Source organism: Prionailurus bengalensis, chromosome F2 (genome assembly GCF_016509475.1).
Source record: "Prionailurus bengalensis isolate Pbe53 chromosome F2, Fcat_Pben_1.1_paternal_pri, whole genome shotgun sequence".
NCBI lineage: Eukaryota > Metazoa > Chordata > Mammalia > Carnivora > Felidae > Prionailurus > Prionailurus bengalensis.
The window spans coordinates 39,461,171-39,482,172 of NC_057353.1; the positions used below are offsets into that span (position 1 = coordinate 39,461,171).

The following is a 21,002-nucleotide window of genomic DNA, read 5'->3' on the forward strand; positions in this document are numbered from 1 at the left end:
GCTTCGGATTCTGTGTCTCCCTCGCTCTCTGCCCCTCCCCCGCTCGTGCTTTGTCCCTCTCTCTTTTGCTCAAAAATAAATAAACATTGAAAGAATTTAAATTGTAGGAAATATCTTTTCAAAGTCACGCAGTTAGAATTTTTTTTTTAATTTTTTTTTCAACGTTTATTTATTTTTGGGACAGAAAGAGACAGAGAATGAACGGGGGAGGGGCAGAGAGAGAGGGAGACACAGAATCGGAAACAGGCTCCAGGCTCTGAGCCATCAGCCCAGAGCCCGACGCGGGGCTCGAACTCACGGACCGCGAGATCGTGACCTGGCTAAAGTCAGACGCTCAACCGACTGCGCCACCCAGGCGCCCCACGCAGTTAGAATTTTTAATTAGGAAGTACAGGAACCTAAATTATGAGGTAAATAAATGACTTTTGAAACGTCCTTGTTTTTAGTGATACTTTAAAAAATCGGTCTTTAGAATGTCTTTGATGGAGAATAAATAAAGGATAGAGGCATCTGCTTCATAAATTTCATAGTTTGAAGGCCCCAAACCAAGCTTCTTTCTGACTCCAAACTGATATACAGCCTGATATGCAAGTTTGAGGAGTTCCTTCCAAGTTTAGAGAGATTTACCCAGGACACTAGAATCTGAATGGATCCTTATTTCAGATATTACAAAAGACCCAAAATTAAAAAAAAAAATAGAAGCGTGGTAAATATAAGATTTATGATGAAAAGGGGCTGTGAATATCATTTTGTTTCACAGTATTAATAAAAAGGTCCTGGCAGTTCACTAATTTTTTCCCCTTGAAGTGTGCTTCAAAGACTGCATACAGGAAACTCATTTTTAAAGTCCCATTTATTGGGATTTACATCTTTTATTCTAGAGTGGGAGGGGGGCATCACTGTCCACATAGAACAGCAGTAGATAGCTATTCTGGGTACCCTCCTTTTTCACTCATCACCAGTCCCCAACTATCCCTCTTTGGAACTGAGGGACAAGGTGATAGAAGCCTGGCTGTACATTACAAATAACTGGGGAGTTTTTAAAATACTGAGGCCTCGGCCCCAACCCTAGGAATTCTGATACTTTTTGTCTAGAGTAGGACTTGGGCAATGAAATTTTTTAAATGCTCTGTAGATGATTCTAATTATGTAATGGGATTAAGAACAATTGTGCTAAAGGTAGTTTGCACCTGTTCCTCCAAGGGAAGCATTCGTCCCATAGTGCCATCAGTTCGGCTGAGACACAAATAAGGCTGCTGGGTGAACTTGATAGTTTCTGATAAAGCAGCAAACATATGCACTTCAGAGTCACGCAATCGTTTTTTCACTTTTAGCTTAAAAAATTCTTTCAATTCCAAGACACAAAATAGGAAAAGGCAGGCTACCTAGAAGAGATTTGTTGTCACTTTAAAAATGATTAATGCTAATTTAGCAAAAACCTTTAAGTGAGGCTTCTTGTTCAATATTAAAATTCTAAAGTGTGTGTGTGTGTGTGTGTGTGTGTGCATGTGTGTTTATTATGGTGCAAGTTTTCTCTTTTTTGTTCTGCAAGATGAATTGATGAGTGAATTTATTATCAAGGGGTTAATATTAAGCTACTGTTTCTTGGAATGAAATGTTCTGTTTTTAAAATGGTTTCACTCTTGAGATAATGCCGTGACAAAGACACAAAAAGAAAAAATGACTATCCGATGGTGATTGGCTTGTATCCATTTGAAAGAAAGGGCTTAGAAACGACTTAGAAAGTGCTTTTTCTGTTTTTTGTTTTTCCTTCTGGTTTTCTTATCTGACAAGGAAGTGTCTTGTTGATCATCCTTTTTCCGAGAGTTTTCTCCTACAGAGGAACGGGCACTGTCTACTTTTGGGCTGACAAGCACAATTTCTCTGGGAGTCTCAGTCAGTGACCCCTCTGTAGGAGAAGTAGGGAGAAGAAACATTTCCTTCATCCTTATTTTTCAGCATTAACCAAAGCACTGGAAGATCCCTACTTTTCACATTTCAAGCTGAGTTTCACATGTTTCAAGAGTCCTTTAATGGCTCCAGTTTGAGGGTGTATTATTCACAGTAAAAACATCTGTAAAGCAAACATCCACCGATTAACCTAAGAGTAATTTGTTGGGCTAGTTGTGGATGTTTGCTTTGCAGATTTGTACACTGGGCAGACATTCGTGCATGAAAATCAGTTCTCTGTGTTGTTTCGTGGCAAGAAAAAGAATGTATTTTTCCTGACTATGAGAAGATGGATGCTAGCTTTTATGTGCGTACTGCTTTAGGCTTCAGGGCAGTCTAGGATTTCACAAGATCTGTGAAATCCTTTTTTCCTCACCCTCTCTTTATTCATGGGAAATAATTCATTGAGTCCTCATCTGATAGCCTTTCTTTCAGTGGAGGTGTTAAAACGAATGGTATTTGATGACGGGATACATTGCCTTGGGCCAGAGTATTTTAATCATGTGGACAAACCAACATTTATCATTCATTTCCTTCCATTTCAATCCCAAAGAAAGAAAGGCAAAGAAAGGTAGGGGATTTCCCCTATGTATAGCCCAGTCTATCCAAAACTGCTGATTTCCTTTAGTCTAAATGGCATGACAAGAATTATAAAGACTTGTTTAAACCTCCCCAAACAAGCTATGGTTCTATCTCATTTGTGGGTCCAATGGATGAGCAATCGAATTTTTATTAGTATAGTGGCAATGTTATTTTTTCCTTCCTTACATCTTCAATCTGGACATGCCCTCCCACCGATGACATGTTTCAACAAAAGTTATGTGGATTTTATCTCCTGCTTAAATGAAATCAGATATAATTTTTAAAAATAGTTTCAGATGTCATAAAATGTATCTGTAGCATAATTAAGGTTGGGTTCGAAAAGAAAGTCATATTAGGAAAAACTGACCTGAGCAGTCGGAGCTATTATACTCAGTATAATACCTGAGCTATTATACTCATGTCATAATCCTAATCCCCCCTGGGTGACTGAAATGCGTTTGAATGAGTTAGCACCCACTCAAATCCTTGGTACATGGAGCATGAATCTTTGAGACCCACGTGTGTTTACACATGAAAAAACAAAATACTATTTCAGAGGGAAAAATCGCAACCATCAAAAAGCTTTTGGACATCAAATAGATTTTAAAAATCAACAATTTGATGAGTTAACTCAAAATGAATCAGAAACATATGGATTACATTTCTCTTACCAAACACATGGGTTTAAAAGGGAAAGAGAACTTGGAAAATGTGTTTTGAGTTTACTCAAAACCAAAATGTTTGAAAAATAATTTGGAGTAATCGGTGGAATCAAATGTGCTTGACTTCTCCCAATCTTGAGTACACCGACTTATTGAGTCTACAGTGATAACATTTCATTTTTTAAAAGAGTAACAAATACTAAAGGAGATTCAGATTCTTCTGGATTTTCCTGCAACGTGTGAACAATGGAGTTGAAAAATTGTCTAGCCAGCATTTTTTAATAATTACTAAGAATTATTTTGAAATGTCCATAGAATATAACTCATGCTTTTGCTTTTGAATACATTTTGTTTTCCATACGGATTAGGAGAAAAGGAGGAATTAAATTTTGCCAATGGTAGTACACAGAGCTCACAGTGCTGCGAGCTGATAATGAACCAACTTTTTATTTTTTTATTTTTATTTTTTTTTTAATTTTTTTTTCAATGTTTTTTATTTATTTTTGGGACAGAGAGAGACAGAGCATGAACGGGGGAGGGGCAGAGAGAGAGGGAGACACAGAATCGGAAACACGCTCCAGGCTCCGAGCCATCAGCCCAGAGCCTGACGTGGGGCTCGAACTCACCGACCGCGAGATCGTGACCTGACTGAAGTCGGACACTCAACCGACTGCGCCACCCAGGCGCCCCATGAACCAACTTTTTAAAAGAGCCTGTGCTCAGAGTGTTTGCATAACTACATAAGGTGATATACATACTTTCACATGCTCGGATATGTATATATCACATGAAACGTGAATCACATTTTTAATGTCATTTTGAGGATTCTTTGGTTTCTGAGTTAGTTCTAAAATAACTACACAAGAATATTGAAATTGTATTTGGTGCTTACTCACAGGGATACCTGGATTCTTGTCTGTCTTGAACTAAGGCATAAATTGATTTTTTCTTTTTTTTTTTTGTTTCGTCTTCTTATAGCAACACTACAGAACTCATTGACCCACTGAGCGCTTCACATTGTTTGCCTTTATAATAATCATAAATGCTACTGATGGCTTTATGAGAGTCAAAGGGGAGTTTTGTATTCAAATTATGTGTCTTATTATAGAAGACCCATGGGGTCGTCTTTCCCCAAAATGGAGACAAGTGTGGCTGTACTTCTTTCCAAAAGTCTCCATTACCTTGGTTCAGCCATTGTACTGACATGTACCGTGAGCACGCAATGGAGGCCGCGAGGTGATATGCCATGTCGGGTGGTGCTTAAGAGCAGGAGCGCTGGGTACATCGCTCCGCATTCAAAACCTGGTTTCCTCAGTTAGGAACTGCATGCCTTAGAATGAGGTCCCTCACCTTTTCAAGCTTCGGCATTTTTCATCTGTAAAATGGAAATAATAATAACACCGATCTCATGGTGATTGTTGTGAGCATCAAAGATAATGCATGAAACATGCTTTAGCGTTGGGCTTTTTAGGTAGCTCTGAAATCAACACAGGTTAGCTATGAATATTATTGACGATGAAAAGAACCTGGGTTGCAGGAATTAAATGAACTAATATACATGAGAAAAGTGGGTTTAATTTCTACATTACTGAACAAAATATTAACAAAAATTAACTAAAAGCTTGGTTTCGTGTTCGGGGAGCAGACGAGAATGAATGCAAGAAAGAACAAATAAGAGATTTCTGATGTTATTGAACCACTTCACGCATCCCTTCTAGACCACTTAATACAAGACACTTATCTGTAGAAAGGGTAATGAATTCTGGCGTAAATTTTAATAATTGCAGCAGTGATTACCTTTAGATCCTGTGAGTTCATTATTGGCTGAACAATTCCAGAGGCTCTCGTTAAATGGCCCATGGAATGAATCAGGCATGGAATTAACCTATCTTTAGTTCCCTAAAGCTTATGTCCCATGAAGGAGTACTCATATTGCTTTGTGCCTATACATTCCATACCCTTGATCCTTTTGAAAACAAAATTATTTAAAGGGGTTAAGCCCAGAATTCTAGGTGAACTGACCCTTAAGTGATTAAAAGTGAAAAGGAAAAAATTCCAGTGGCAGAAATTATTTTAAATGACTACCATCTTTCTCTTGCAGCTACTTTAACTGCAAATCATTATTGGCTATGCCCTGTGGTTTGGATGCCAATTGTAAGACGACTGCCCTGTCCCAGCCTGGGAATTCTCTGCAGGGGATTCTTCAGGAAAAGAGGCATTTTGTGCAATGGAAAGATAAGTACTGGGTTAATAACCACTAAATATATCTTTTTCCAAAGCTCCAGTGAAATTCAAAGAGCATTTTAGCTGCTTAAAGTGTTGCTGTTTAATGGGAACACTGAATTGGGTTCCCTGAATTGGTAAGAATATTCCTTCGCCGTAGAATTTGTATTTTTATTTTTCACCATGGAAGAAGTGGGCATTACTACTTTAAAAGTGTTGTCCTAGAAGCATCGTTCAATATATTTCTCTTTTACAGAGTTGCATTTAGACATTCTGGAATTTTCTTTTTCTTAGTCCCTTCTTTGAGGGACTCTGAAAGGTTATAGATTCACTGAATCTGAGGGTTCACAGGTCATCTCATCCAACCTCTTGAGCCTTGCTTGAGTCTTCCATCAAATCAAATCACTTTATAACCTGTACTTTAATATTAGAGAACCCACTTTATCCCCAGGCAGCCTATTTGGTCTTCAGAGGGCTATGCTTGTTAGAAAGCTCTTTTTTCGTGTTCAGAGGAAGTTGATTCCTTTATAACACTCACCAACGAGCCTAATTCTATTAATTGGTACCACACAATTCAGTCGAATCCCCTTTTCACATCTCCAGTACCTGTCCTAAGTCAGTTTAATTCACATACTGAGACTGTGAGCTGGCAATCATTGCTCATGTCTCATTTTAGCTCTCTTACCATCTGATTTCCTCTTGGGATGTCCTAGTTTATCCCTGCTCACCCTAAAGGGTAGTGCTCTACATACACAGTGATATGTCGGGAGTAGCGTGACCGAGGATCATAAAGGCCTGATTATTATCAACTTTGGGCTAGCATCTATATGGATCAGTGAAAACTAAGTTTGCCTGAACCTTATGAGAAGTCTTTGTAGAGCCGACTCACAATGAGCTTGAAGCCTTTCCAGCACAAAGCAGAGAAGCAAAGAACAGACCCCCGTGCCGCCAACCTCCTCCACCTCATCTTTGTCTTTTAGCACCAACCTCCCTCACAGACGTGAGAGTGTACAGAGGCTGGGGGGAAGTTTGGTGATCCCCAAACCTCACTGGGAAGCATCTTCTTCCGTATTTACGTCTCCTGTCGTTTCCCAACCCTGTATTTCTATGTAATGTTCTCCAAAGAATCAAATGGAGGACTGTGCATTTATGAGCATTGTCCTTTGTTAGATTTAAACTACTGTTCTACTTAGCAGATCTTCTGGAATCTTCACGTTGTCGTTTCGTGTATTCACTAGACCTTCCAGGCTAGGTTTTTTTTTTTTTCTTTTACCAGTTTGATCTGCTTATTATCAATTAGCAGCCAAGGTTGTACATATCCAACATTTAGCAATACTAAATAATTGGCTCATATTCCACCTTCTGGGTCTGCCACCTATTTGAGGGCTTCAGAAAGAACAAGTATCTTAGGATAATTAGTTCAATTCTTTGAAACTACCAACCTCCAGGAGACATCAACACCTGACTTTAGCGATATGTCTTATAAATCACTTAAAGGCATTCACACAAATCAAACTGATGTAAAACCAACCAACAAGCAACTATGTTTGTGATGATATGGATAACCTACCAATAAACTAATACACCTCTTTCTTCCACGTGGAAAACTTGGCCAGACGTCCTTTATCTTATTGTCATGGATTGTTATTTCTCATAAGCTTCAGGTAGGTAAAAACCGGACAACAAATTAGCTCGCAGTTTGAAGGACCTCGTGCGTAATTTCATATTAGATTGATTTTATGGAAGGTAAGTATGGACCACAGTATCAACGTAATTTATATCCTTTGAGAAGCGGGATCAAATAAGCAGTAATGGAATTTAAAAAACTTAAAAGCTTCGGAGAATTGATTAAGATTCCCCCATACCTGGTGTAGAACTATTGAACCCAAAAAAGACTCTACACCCCCTGATCACTAATCTTCTGGAGGCACTGATTTATTGGATTCTTTCTACCAGCTGTTTAGAGGTTACAGAAAACGCACCAGGCTTTGCTGGTGACCCCAAGTGCTTTAATTCCTATGCATGCATATTTTAACATTATTACAGAAAGGTTTCATTTGCAATTTACAGGCTGAGTAGCAATGAGTCCGTTTCGAAGAGGTCAGTGCTTTCACCATCCCTCTCAGTGATGGAATTATAGTTTAAACAGCTGGAGCACTGTCCCAGGAGGGACACTGGGGTATGGCTCCTTAACGGCAGAATAAATCCATCAGACATATTTCATGTGTCTGATAACATTAATAGATACCAGGGCTGTTTAAATATTTAATGAACTCACTCAGAGGCTGTTTACCGGGAGGGGAGGGGGAAGAGCTATCAGAAAGGATGATCACATCCTTTTGATCTACCATGACAACAACAAAACCGAAATCTCAGCCAATGATTTTGCTCTCTTGCTGCAAACTCCATCAAGGGAACCCGTTTGCTACATGACATGTTTCATTTCCACAGTGTGCACAAGAGTGTTTTCAGTTTTGCGGTTCAAAAGTTAATCATTTCCATGCGGCTCACTACTTAATAGAGATGCCAGAAGTCATAGAATAGCTTTTGGTTGGGATGGGGAAAACGGGAGAGGGAAGACAATCAGAGACACACAGAGAAAGCGAACGGTGCGCAGTGCACAGAGCCCCAGAGGCCCTGGGGTGCTAATGAGGGGGCAGCCAGTAGAAAAGAGGGAGCGAGCCTAAGGAAAGTTGGGGCTCCTGGTTACCTTTGCTAAGGGTCTTCGGAGGGTTGCTTGCTACACAGTCCCTTTTTCCGAAGGTGAATGATGGTCATTAAAAAAAAAAAAAATCACGGATTTGGCCTAAGTTTATTTTCGTCTGAGAGCAATTTTGTTTTGGCTTACAAAATTTCACTAAAAGCGGTCTGGCTAGGCAGAATAAGAATGGTTTTATTTTGTGGTTTCAGATGCCTGTTTGGTCATGCAAAAATGAAACAACAGCTAAGTTTCAAATGGTGGGAAATTGCTGGCACTCTGTCCTTACTGTCAATTGGCAGCGACAAACCCTCATGTTGAAAAGTGATCTATTGCACACTTTGCAGAGCATTTTTTCCCTCAATCATATTGACCATAACCCTAATCCAGTTCTCTGAAAGGGATCAAGGCTATGCCTAGACCTCGTGTTTACCATCTTGGTCTGTTCTGACCCCTGAGAAACAAACCCTAGATTAGAATGAATTAAGGACGCTTCCCAGACCCGGCTGAACATCTCTGGCCACGCGGCAAGTTAAATCTAAGCCCAGGTGAGGAGAGCAAAAAAAACGCGGTGGCAATTTTCTGACGTTTTTGAACATCTCAGGCCAATGCCATTAGCATTATTTATGCTCTTGTCTTCTCTCGATTCTGTTTTGCTATTGGTTTGTACTTTGTAATAAGAGCATCAGAAAGCAGATGGTAAATTTCCTAAGTGCATAGTGCTGCACTGCTTTTTTGAAAGGCTGTCATTCTCAGAAATGAAAGACTTACACTAGACCATACCTTTTCAAACAAATCATTTTCAAGTATATAAATAGCATAATTAATCACAATGGAAATATAAAATGTTTAATCAGTAGCAGATGGACCGAAACAAAGAAATCTTATGTAGAAGACTGTTTGAAACCTTCAATTTTGCGCACTTTTAATATGTTTGTAAAAATGGATTTGGGGGACCACGTTTTTATTTAAACTTTATTGTAAAAATTTTGTTCCTTTTTTTTTTGTTTGTTTGTTTGTTTCCAAAAGAATTAATCAGTCTGTCCAGCTGCTGTTTTAGGGAAGCAACTGAGTCACTACCTGGCAAGAAGGGAAAGCTGGCTGAAATCTACATTTATAAAGGAACAGTTTAAATTCTCCAAATTCTTCCTTTTATAGTAACTAACAGTAGAATTTCTTCACGACCTCAAGAGGAAGTAACCTGGGGGAAGCCCTCTGTGGGAAAATGTAGTTGGGATACAACAGGCACAGATCTTTGATGTAGATGAGCGTTTTAAATCTTTTAAGCGAGTGCATTTTAGAGAGGAGAAAATTCTGATAGTCAAGGAGTCGGGACCTCCTTTTGGAAATTGGGTCTGGTTTGGACTAAATTCTGTAGCAATAAAAGCTGAAACTAATTTCCAGATGGAATAAATTGGTTCCAGGGTTTCTGCGATTTTGGCCAACATGTTGCATGGCTGAAGTTTGATCCTTGCTCAGAACTGTTACCAAAGGGAGGGGATCTGTTTCCCAGGAGATCACAGGGCTGGGCAGTTGGTGTGCTCCTGCTTCCCTTCAGCTGTTTGTTTCTTTGTGTCTCGAAGGGCAGTAGTTCAGATCAAGCCTCTGAACATTATGTGGACTCTACCCCTGTCCCCAGACAGTCTGACAGACACAGTCTGACAAGGTCATTCTCCCAGTGATGGAAAGTCTAACACTTTATATACATGCACCTGCCTGGCATTGGGTCACTTTCTGAATCTACTGAAGTGGGACAATGGTGGATGAGGGCTTGAAAATGGACAGGCTCTTTCTTTCCAGAAAAAAGATAGAGGACATACTGCTAGCCACCTCGGGAAATAATTTTGAAATGCCCTCAAGTAGATGTGTACCACACAAATAGGCCCACAAAATGAAACCTTGATTAGTGAAATCTAAGAATATTCCTATTTGGAAAATTCTTGAGATCTCGGTGACCTGAGAACTTCTTTTTTTTTCTTTTGAATACTCTAAATATTCTTTATGGTTCTCAGTGGTTTCAATTCTTGACGTTTTCTAAATATTCTTTAAGGTTCTCAGTGGTTTCAATTCTTGACCCAACCTTCTTGGATGGTTTTGAATGGCCAAAATCTCTCTTTTCTTTTCCACTCACTGGGAACAAATCCTGAAATCTGAATTCTTTCCTCACCATTCTATAGGATCTCCTCACCTGGAATATTGCCACGTTTTCTCCTCATCTATTATGGTGCTCAGTGGATTTACTTCTCTTGTAGTTCTTCTCAGGAGGCAGTTTAAGGGGGTGGTAGGGGGATGATAGGAAAGATTATGTAAAGACTTGTTTCAGAGACTGGCACCACCAGGCACTCCCTGGCCCAAATCAGGCATCTGAAACTCATTCTCTCTCGGCTCTGATGTCACATTGGCATCCGGTTTCAGAATATTGCACTCCATAGCATCACGTGAATCTGCCCCTTCCCTTTTCTTCTCGTGGCCTTGGCCTTATTTCAGGCTTTCATCATTTCTCATCTGGACAATCACATTAGCCTCTTGACTGGTCTCCTCGCCTCCATGCTTGCTTTTCTTCTACCTATCATCCCACAGGGCTGCTAAATTAATTTTTGGAAAGCACACATCTAAAACCTGTTAACCATTGTGCCCTGTCATCTACAGTGTAAAGCTCAAACTCCTGGTTAGCAAAGCATATAAATCATCTCCAGTCTCAATTTTAGCCATGTCCCACCCTAGTAAATGGTCCCTCCTAAAAATTCCTTAGAATGCCCACCTGTAATCATTCCTCACCTCACACCTTCTCACATATTATTTCATCTACCTAGATACTCATTGCTTTCTTTGCCGACCAAATGGTCCTTCTTCAACAAATCAAATGGATCACGCTCCTTCCTGTTACGGTGACATTTGAGCCGTCGAGGGAAATTGTGGCGAACATTAGTTTGCAGCTCTCTAAGCTTTCACTTCTTCGTGCAGAAGTCGGGAAGAGTTGTGAGGACTAATTGAGGTAGGATAGGATCTGTAAGCTTTTTAACACAGCGCCTGAAGTAAAAATAAGCACCCCAAAGTTGCTATTATCTTGTGTGTGGTTTCATTTATAGGGTTAATTGTATGTTTTGTTGTTTGGTTTAGTCGTGCTTTGTTTTGTTGGGGGCGGGGGTGGGGGATTGTTTGTTTAACCTGGCTGCCTCTCCCCCAACAATAGGAGCCCTGCTGGCTGCCTCGGTGAACGCCACGTTCTTGCTTGAGTCTTTTATACGTGGGCATGTCCCAAATCTTCACTTCTTAGCTCTGTCCTTCCTCCAAAGTTGACCTATAGTCTGTCCTTTCCACCTGGTTTTCTTCCCTCTAACCCCCAAACCATTCTTCAGTCGCCCCAAGATTACAATCCTTAAAACACTGGTCCCATCATGCTGATTACTTCATCAAAGGCCATTAACTGACTTTGTGCTCTCCCCATTGCCCACTGAAAAAGTTCCATTTTCGTTACACCAGCATGCAGGGGTCTGTCTCCCACAGTCTCCACGTTCAACTGCTCAACATATCTTGTTGATTTAAACGTAGTTCCGATCCCCGTCATTTCTTCCATCCTTCTGTCCACTTTTGACTCCCTCTACCCAATAGTAGAGTAGTAGTAGATCCACTAGGAGAGTTGTGTTTCTAATCACATGAACGTGTAACCTGAAATTTTTCAGTGACTCCCTACTGCCCACAGGATGCAAAATCAAATACCCTCAAGGCCTGTCGTGATCTCACTACTGTTCATTGCGCCAGCTTCACCTCCAATGACTCCACCATATTGAAAACAATCGCAGAGCCCGCCGCTCAGCCAACCCTCCTCTGGCTGATTCCCGCCCTTGTATTAAGCTGGAGTCTTATCCTCCCCTCTCTCACCATCTCTTCTGCTGGCAAATTCCCTCACATCCTTCTGGTCTTAGGCTTCTAACAAGAAGCCTTCCTAACCCACCAAACGAGAGTGAGGCACCTCACTAGTGCTTTCGTGTTGCATATTTACATTATACTTTCCTTGTCTCTCTCATTCTGAAAAGATGGCAAGATTTGTGAAGTTGGGGGATAGTGTCTTTTTTTCTTTTCTTTTTTTTTTTTTTTGTAAGTCGTGTCCATAGTTCCTAGCTCGGTGCCTCATCAATAGTAGCACTCAAGTAAATATTTATTGAATGAATAAGTGTCAACCCCTTCAGAATTTGTCTTCATCCAGCCACATTTCTTAAAAGGAGCTAGGGTTACATTCACCTCTTTCTATTCCCCAAGCACATCTTGCTTCTTCTTGCCTCAGTGACTTTGCTTATTCTATCCCTAAATGAGGAATCCTTATCTCCTCTCTCACCCTGTCTGGCAACGCACCTATGCAGGTTCTGTTAGGCTGTCAGGTCAGGAAATACTCGAGTTCTTCACCACGGAGCTTTGGCTGAGATTCTTGTGACTGTGCCCTCCACAAACTTTCTATTTACTATAATTCACTGCCACCTAATCAAATCATACCTTGCTGTGGGTTTTAACTTTGTTTTGGGTGGAGGAAAGACTTCAGGTACAGAGGATGAGTTCATCATAACCCATTTGAACCCTGTATGAATTTCTAATTTACCTCTCAATGAAATAGCAAGGTTCTTAAAGGTGAGAACCGTTGGTTTATTGATAACATACATAGCCTGAAGCATCTTATTAGACCCAGAGGAAATAATAAATATTTGTATGTGAATGAAATAATTCAGTTTTGAATTTATGATGGAAATGTACCACATAAGAGGAAAAATACATAAAATAAACAGAAATGATTAAACCCTTACCAGTTGATAACAAAATACTTGATCCAGGTTTAAACTAGTGGCCAAGTTGTGGTTGAGACCAAATGACTTTTGAGTGTAGATCCTAAAGTGAAAACTCTTCTTTTCACTTTAGACAGAGAGGGCCTTAAACTCTTTGAAACTACTGAGGCACCAGGGCCAAGATTTTGCTTCACAAGGTTATAACATACTGAGCTGTATACAAGTAATCTTAAATAATTGATATTCCTCAATGTGGTTTATTTAAACCAAACAAGTAAATTATTCACCTGAAGGATATAGAATGATTCACTCCTTTCTTGCTCCCTCCTCCCTCCATCCTTCCACAAACACGGATGAATGATTATGTTGGACAAAGAGGTAAGTGCCTGTCTATATTTATGCCCGGTGGCTTCTTGCAGACAGAGTTGCATTTCTGTGCCATGAATAAAAATAGTAAGAGAAATTTGAAGAAATGAATTCTTGGACATGAATGATATTTCCCAACTGCTGCGCGATTTCTTCCAGTTGCAATTGTCATTAACAAAGGAACGTGTTTTAGGTTTAGTAAGAGTGATTCTATAGAAAAGTAAATAGTTTAAAGGAGGGTGTAAACTGTTCACTCGACATCTCCCAATTATGCTCAAATAAGATGGTAACTTTTTATCTTGAAATGAAGCTTTATATACACATCCATATTATTTGAAGTCTAGGCACAGACACATACAGACATGATACAACTCATCTTTCGTGTTTAACAAATGTGACATTTTGTACATGTTTTGTCTTCATTATGGAACCCTATGGTCTCTCTCTGCTCAGAGATTACTTCCTAGTGTATACATCTCAAGTGGCCTGTATATAAACAAATTAGTGAGAACACTCACCCCAACTCATTAACTTTAGCTGTATTATTGGAAGAAGTCATACTATGAACTGGAGATGGTCATGTTGGTGTTCTAAATAATCATGATAAACTTTGTCATGCTGTTTGGTATCATGGGTAATAATATCACTGACATTGAGGCTGAGTTAGTAGAACTACGTCTGTTACTTCTATTTACATGAGTCTTTTGATTTTTGATAGTGAATGTTAAGAGTGACAACATTAATACAAATGAGTTTATTTTATTTTATTTTTTCCTATTCTCTTTGGAAGTAAGTTTTATTTGCATCCTTCTTTAGCCATCCCTGAAGCTCTCACACCCAGTATCTTCTCTGATTCACATCCAGAGAAACAAACAAGCCAAAAACTGACATAAAACAAAAATATTTTGAAGTTAAATAAGTTGCTAAGTGTACTGGAGAGATAAACATCATGACTTCCGTTACTGCCACAGTCGCATCTCTCTTCATCCCACTTGGCCTCAATTCTGTGATTCAAACTCACATCGTGGATCCAATTTGGAAATCATCATAGAGTGACAATAGATTGTGTCATGTCACTAAGTCAACAGTGATGCTGAACTTCTTCAGGAGTTGAAACCAGGTTTCGAAGAAAAGAAATAAACACACCTTGGAGGCAGCATACGGTGCTTTCATCACAGATACAGAAGTCAGAAATTGTGGGGCTTCCATTAACTTTCATCTTACCCTGAAATAGAACAAGAGAGATAGAGGGGCATATTTTTTAAAAACAAAGCACCACAATACCATGCAAGCGGGAAAAGAAAAAACCCAGCCAAAAAAACTCCATCCTGGGAGAGGTAGTAAAGCATTGAGGTTAAGGGCATAGGCCCTGGAATCACTTTGCCTGGCTTCTAATCCCACCTCTATAGCCTAATAACTGCTAACCTTGGGGGAGGTATTTTAATTTCATTTGCATCTCAATTGCATTTACAAAATGGGTAATAATAGCTTACTTAACTCACAGAATTCTTGTGATGTTTGAATAAGTTAATACTTTATCTCACAGAACATGACGCGTTATATTAACCAAATAAACTATACCAAATAATCCGTGACTTCCTGGAGATTGTCAGACACATCCCAGTGTTTGAGATATTATATGTAATAGGAAATGAGAATCAATAAGAATATGGCTCCTATGGGCATCTGGAGCCGTGTCTACAATTTCATATTGTGTATGAGATGTTAGCTGCTATTATTTGTAATGTTCAAGCACTCGTCGTCCAAGAATAATCAGTAAGATGTATTTGAATTGTTTCCATTTTTTAGCTTCTGGGGAAGGGACAGTTGTGTTCTTATACAAAACAGGTCACTGGAAAGGTAAATGTTTCATCTCACAATATTAGCTGGCCCTGCTATCTAAGGGTGACTCAAGGGAAGTGCTGGTTGAATAGGACCATACCTCCCAAAGCCACAAACAACTGGTGAGGATTGAGCCTTCCCAGGTGGACAAAGGAACTATCTTTCAGTCAAAGTTAGATGAGGCCCTGCACTTATTGCTAGGAACTCCAAAATATTCTCAGGCCTCCTGCGTAAAAAAAATCCATGATAGGGGCACCTGGGTGGCTCAGTCGGTTGAGCGTCCGACTTCGGCTCAGGTCATGATCTCATGGTCCGCGAGTTCCAGGCCTGCGTCGGGCTCTGTGCTGATGGCTCAGAGCCTGGAACCTGTTTCAGATTCTGTGTCTCCCTCTCTCTCTGCCCCTCCCCCGTTCATGCTCTGTCTCTCTCTGTCTCAAAAATAAATAAACGTTAAAAAAATTAAAAAAAAAATCCGTGATAGATAATACAAAGGCCATTAAAATCTCCATAAGAACAACAGTTCAGAAATTTAAAAATTATAGAAAATAAGATACAACCAAGCAACTCACTCTTTTTTACTAATGAAATTACAATTTTATGAGCTATGAGTATATGTGTATTAAATATATATGTATATATGTTTTTCCCACCCATATATTCTCAGACTAAAACTGGGATGGCTTTAATAAAGAATAAAATAAGTACCTGAATACAGTAGTTTCCTAAGTCCTTCTCTTAAGTAGGATGCGATAAATACTGTTTAGCGAATGAATGAATTAAAAATAAATGAATGAGGCAGTAAACTCCAATGGAACGGCCAAATGAGAGATGTCACCTTTCAGCAAAAGTGCTGGCTTTGTCATCTCACCCAGAGCCAAGGTCGCAAGACTTTGGGGCAGGAAAGCATAATGCCTAACAGAGTAGCTCAGAAAAAAGGGGTTCAGCTAAGTCACTGAAAGGCCAAGCAAAGAGCATATACTAAAATGGAGAGATTTGTTTCCCTGACTCATGGCGGCAAGGTCAGGCATTTCCTTTGCTAATAGCCAGTGAACCAATGGATGGCACACCATTAATGGATGTCTTAAGTTATGGGAAGGAATCGGGTTTCCCAAATGAATGTTCTTTCAATGCACTAAAAGGAAATGATCGGCAACCTAGAACTGGAAGAGCTTTTACATTAAATAGCTTCCTTTACATCTTGAAATGGGCATCGATGGTTTTGTTAAAAAGGAAGTGAACAATGACTAAACTCCTAAAGGAAAAGAAAGTAGCACCTTCTTGGCGACAAATCGGGGCAGATATTCACTCATGACCGGCAGCTGTGTTCCCAACTCCGGAAACAAATAAAATAAAGTCCTAAAAATTAAAACAAAGCGTATTATGTAGTAAGATAAGAAATGGCAAGTGAGAAATGAGAGGATCCACCTGTTTAAGGTCAAGTAAGCTCTTCTATCTGTGGCTAAAAATTTACCAATATTTGCCTAAAGGCAAAAGGCAAAAAGTTGGTTTCTTGGGCTTCCGTATGCTTATCATGACACAGCTAGACAAGAAGGGTAAAGCTGTAGAAACTCCCAGGGTTGCAAAGGGATTTCTGACCTTCACGTAGGATTTCTCGGTTGACTAGATATGTGATATTATTGTGGGATTTTCTCTTAACCCTTAAGTACCTGTCCCTATTGCAGCCACAATAAAACTCATGGAAGCTATAACTGGAACACAAAGCCCAATTTGTCATCCTATTTAATCACAACAGGGCTCTCCTTGTGGGGAATCAAGTCATGATCCCTTTGTCCATCCCCTCAGCGGACAGAAAGTGAAAAATATCTTTGAGGAGGCTATTTATTGCACTATAGGCTAATGGTACTTGTCCTTCTTTGATAAAGAAACTACTTGCTTTCTCGGGTCATTGTTTCGTCTTTCTCCACGCCCTGTACGACTGATGCAAGTACAGTGATACTGACTTCAAAGGGAGCTTAATAGGGCATGGAGAAAGACAGGAAACATGGCGGGAATATTTAAGAGAGGACTTCACAAGGTCAAGTTTCCTTGTTGCAATTTCCTTATGCATATCTCAAACTGACTTGTCTTTCCATTTCAAGAACCAAGGGATGTTTAGTCCCTTTCTTATCCACAATCCTCATTAAAGTCATTAAAATGTTTCATTTGAATTCTACATACCACACAATTAATACATGAGCTGTGCTAGTCTCTATATGCAATTCTATTTCCTTGCTTGAAAGCTCTCTCACCAGTGTTCTGTGGATGAAATCAGAATTTTGATACCGACTTCTAGCATCTTCCTTAGATGTAAATACATTTGCAAAGATAACGAAAACCAGAAACTCAAATGTTGCTTTTCTTGATAGAGCATCAAAGTCAGTGCGACCCACACGTGTCTTTGAGTCCTCTTCTCTCTCCCCACCTGATTTACAAGTGCGATCATGTCGATGATGGTGGAGTGAATGGATTTAAGCCCTTTTTCTCTTTGAGCCTTGGAATAAAGTGTTTCCAAAAACATATTCCATTTATATAAAATGAGTACGCATGCAGCCACAATCTCCACCTATGCTAAAGCATTTTCTTTATTATAATGAGATGCGTCTTTCTGGATTTTCTGCACAATCAGACTATAATTAAGCATAGGAAGATACAGGTAAGTGCATGAGATGCATGTTTAATTAAAAGAGAAAATGCTGGTTAAGTATCATTTTGTAGACATTCAATTTACAAGGAGGATTCCGAAAGCGACTCTGTCTTTCTCACATATTTCCTTTGATATGTATGTATGTGTTTACATGCATGTATGTTTTCACACTGAAATCATCTTCTCATTTCATATGCTAGAGTTCCTGCCACATGTACTGCCCCTATCCAAGAAAATGTTGATATGTATTAAAAATCCCCATGAAAAAGAAAATGCTTGCATAAATTCATGTAGGGCAAATAAAAAAGCAGCCAGGACCCAGCAGGCTGAGTCAATGTATAGCTTGCATATGGAAACAATGACATGATTGTTTACTCACTGGTTTAATGATATTCACTTTCTCCTAATGGCAACGTGGAAAATGTGAGTGCCAGATGCTGCGCCCAGAGCGGAGAAGAGAGAACAGGGGAAGGTCTAGAGTAAGGAATTTATCCTGACACCAGAATGTAGTGTAACTCTTCAGTTTATTAAATGCCGTGTTTTTTTTTTTTTAGAAAAAAATACTTTGATGTCTGCAGCTTAAATTTCCATATTTTTATATCAGTTCAGCAACAAATTTACATATTTCCTGGAATCTGCAGATATAAAAGCGGTAAAACACTCCAGGCATTATTAGACAGTAGATTATAACCCATTACTATTGTTTCAATTAGCAATGTAAAAGTGACCTGCAGTGTTCAGATGACCCACTAATGGATTTAAACGCTTTCAAATATTAATGCAGGTTTTCTAAAGATGAATCCCAAACCCATTATTCCTGGAACAACTATGAGCTGAAAAGCTGGCAATGATTGTGCATTATGTGGAAAGGCTCATGGTTAATTAAATGAATACCTAGCATTACACTATTCACTTTAGTGCTACAAAATTATTTCTCATTGATTTTTACATTCTGAGTCTGTGATTCAATTTACTTCTGCAATTTGTGTTGCCGTGTCAATAAAAGGGAACTGCTTGAAGATAGGAGCATTAGAGACTGATAAATACATTAAAATCCAATGAAAACGGCAGTTTTTCTATTGTTTTCCTCCATTGAAATATCATTTATAGCAGCACTCTGTTATGTATTATTAATACAATTTTTGTTTGCTTCCATCTGCTCTCTTCCCCCCTTCTCTATTCAGGAATTGGAATATTAGTGATTGCTTGAGGGTGAGTAGCTAATTTTTCAGTAACAAGTTCTCTCACTATCAAGAACAAAAGCACCATCAACACAAATCTGTTATTTCATGTTAAATGAACTAGAAGGCCAGATTCCTCATCAAAGACAGTGTGGGGAGTTGCTGTGTGTGCATTTTCATTTCAAGGACTAAATGACACTTGTGTTTGTTAAACCATGAAAGCTAAAAAATAACAAATAGCTCAAACCCCGTCACCCAATTTATGCGATGTAACCACAACGTGATGTATTTAGGAAGTGTACGTTTTATTCAGAAACTTTATTGCCTGTTTTATGATTGAATCGACGCGTGTCTTTTTCCAAGTCACCTGGACTCAGTTCTGTCAAAGTCTGAAGTCCTACAATGAGATTTGCTTCACCACTCTTCGTTACTCCAAAATGTTGCAAACTTCACCTTCGTTGTTCTGGGTGTGGAAAGAAACCTCAGATGTGAAATCTTAGACCTGCCTGCATCAGTGTAGACTCATAACCTAGGACGTGTTCGTTATGTACTGTGAATTTAACTTTTCCTGAGAAAGGTAGGTTTACCAGTCAAATGTAATAATTAATATTTTCTACCTAGGATCATCTCACTGGAGTTTATTGTGCCCAAATCATCTCCATGAGGATGATCAGTCAGCCAACCTCATCTCAACGTACGTCTGAATTTTTCTGCACTCTACATTAGACCCAGTGGAGAATCCAAGCTCAGCAAAGGTGGTATGCCCAGCCCCAAAGGATTCACCTTCCACTATCTATGCTCCTTACAAAATCTATCTTCAAGCCATTACTTTCCATATTGAGCTGCGTTGGTAACTTGAGTTTGAGTATTGATTTAATACAAAATGTACAACATGGAAAATTTTATATTGAAAATCGTTCTGCAAAGTTTTCAGAAAAGATCACTCTAGAGACATAAAACTAGCAAAGGGAGAATGCAAATGACCAATAGACACATTACAATTTCAACTTCCTTATTCATCAACGAACGTGGATTTAAAATAATTAGCTTTTTTTGCCCACCATTGTCAGAGATGAGAAGAAAGAATAATTCATATTAGTGAGGAAAATGGAGCTGTGCATGCATCTGGTAGGATGTACGATGATGCAGTTTTTCCAAAGGTGGTGTGAACATATGTGTTTTTAGATTTTGAGAGGCTTGCATACCCTTTTTGCTATGAAATTCTACCTTTTGGAATTTAATCTCAGGAAATAATTATGAATGTGTCCAAAGATTTAGCTATACAAACTGTTCATCTCGACCTTATGGGGTCATTCATGAGAATAAAAAAACTGAATACATCCTAACTGTCTAAAATGAGGAATTAGCTAGTAAATCACGGGGCATTAGTACAATTGAATAGTACTCAATCCTTTAAAATGATATACAACAATATTCAATGATACGGGAAGACATTTACGGTATATTGTTGATCGAATAAAACATACCACACAAACACACACGCTCACAAGTGACCAAACTGTGTATAACCTATTTGGTGTTTAAATAGTGACATTTTAGGGGCGCCTGGGTGGCGCAGTCGGTTAAGCGTCCGACTTCAGCCAGGTCACAATCTCGCGGTCCGGGAGTTCGAGCCCCGCGTCGGGCTCTGGGCTGATGGCTCGGAGCCTGGAGCCTGTTTCCGATTCTGTGTCTCCCTCTCTCTCTGCCCCTCCCCCGTTCATGCTCTGTCTCTCTCTGTCCCAAAAATAAATAAACGTTGAAAAAAAAATTTAAAAAAAAATAGTGACATTATATAAGTTCTTTAATAATTTTGAAGATATTCCAAAGGATTCGAATTACTGCTTCAAACATTTTTTTTCTTATAAAAAAGTAACTCGCGCTCATTGCAGAGTAGTTTAAACGACGCAAAAATAACACACTCTACATCTGTACATCCACATGTAGGTATACGGAAGAAAAGGTACATGGGCAAGATATACAACAAAATGTTAACGGAGATTATGTTTTAGCTATGCTGTGAGTTACTTTCTCTGGCATTTTTACTTCCATGTTTATATATGCCTACAAATAATATGG

At 39.2% G+C, this 21,002-nt stretch overlaps 1 long non-coding RNA gene across 1 annotated transcript; it reads right to left on the reverse strand.

Moving 5' to 3' along the window:
* Positions 1 to 14,008: 14,008 nt before the first annotated feature.
* Positions 14,009 to 20,464, reverse strand: LOC122495593. The gene is made up of 2 exons (XR_006300504.1): positions 16,373 to 20,464; positions 14,009 to 14,481 (listed from the first exon to the last, which is right to left on the reverse strand). It is a non-coding gene; the product is annotated as an uncharacterized LOC122495593 (long non-coding RNA).
* Between the last annotated feature and the right edge of the window lie 538 nt (positions 20,465 to 21,002).